The sequence below is a fragment of the Lactuca saligna genome, chromosome 3 (assembly GCF_052625555.1).
Source record: "Lactuca saligna cultivar CGN05327 chromosome 3, ASM5262555v1, whole genome shotgun sequence".
NCBI lineage: Eukaryota > Viridiplantae > Streptophyta > Magnoliopsida > Asterales > Asteraceae > Lactuca > Lactuca saligna.
In genome coordinates this window covers 45417811-45419179 of record NC_136419.1, presented here as the reverse complement: position 1 = coordinate 45419179, position 1369 = coordinate 45417811, and positions in this window count along the sequence as shown.

Sequence of the window (1369 nt, the reverse complement as noted above, 5' to 3'; positions counted from 1 at the left end):
AGGAGGTGATCCGGGAAGATCTTCTTGAAAGACTTTTGGATAATCACATACGACCGATATATTCTGCACCTCCTTCTTTTCCTTCTTAGCATCGATCACAAATGCCAAATATGATGCACATCCTTTGGACAAACATTGTTTTGGCTTTCATCAGGGAGATTATTCCAAAATTTACTTTGTGTTTGTCCCCATACACCATGAATGACTCTTTTCCGAGTGGGTTTACTCTTACTATCTTCCTTCGACATAATATCTCGGCATCATTGGCACTAAACCAATCCATTCCCCGAACGACGTTGAAACCATTCAATTCTATGGGTAACAACTCTTCGTGGAATTCGTTTCCGCTTAATTCGATGACTATGTTCTTAATATGATCACTAACAGGTATGAACTTGCCTCTGGTAACTTCTACAATTAGGGCATTATCAAGTTTTTCTACACGCAATGCTAGCTTCCCACCAAACTTATGTGACACAAAGGAGTAGCTTGCTCCAGAATCAAACAGTATATTGGTAGGCAAACCATTTACAAGAAAGGTACCTGAAGCGATGTTTGCTGCCTCCTTCACAACCTCGAGCGTCATCTGGAAGGCTCTTGCCTTCGGCTTCGGTGGAATGTTGGGTCTTCCTGCCTCCTTCTTCTTAGGGCAGTCCCTCGAAATGTGCCCTTCCTCGTTGCACTCATATCAGACCTTCTTAGTGAATGTGCACTTGTTGGCATAGTACCCGGGCTTTCCACACTTGAAACAGGTACCCCTCCATCACATTTTCCTTGGTGCTTCTTCTTGCATTTCTCACATCATTTTGCTTCAGCTCCTCCTCCTCTCGAACCAGACTTCGAGAATTTACTCTTCTTGCTGGACCTCGAGGATCCATCAAATTTCCTTTTCTCACCAAACTTAATCTTGTTGGCGGCTCTTCCCTTGATCATCTCCTCCACAGACTTGGCAGCCCGGATAGCTGCCTCCAGAGTAGGTGCCTGACGTACTGACACTGTATACTCCCATAGAAGTCCCTTCGCATACTTGTCGATTTTTGTCAGTTCATCTAGGACAATATGCAAGGCAAACTCCATCTTCTTTGTGAAGTTGTTGGTGTATTCATCAATAGACATACTTCCTTTCTTTAGGGTTAGGAATTGGTTTTCTAGCTCTAGCAGGTTTTGGGTCGAGCAATATTTGCATTTGAACTACACCAAAAACTCTACCCACGTAATTTGTAGGGGATCATTGGGGTTAAAGTCTTCCCCATAGTGTTCCAGCAACGAATTGCGCCTCCTTTGAACTGGCGTACTGCAAATGTGGTCTGTAGTTTGCCTCTACAACCACTCGTTATAAAATCCAGCTCCATCTCTGAGATCTAATCCA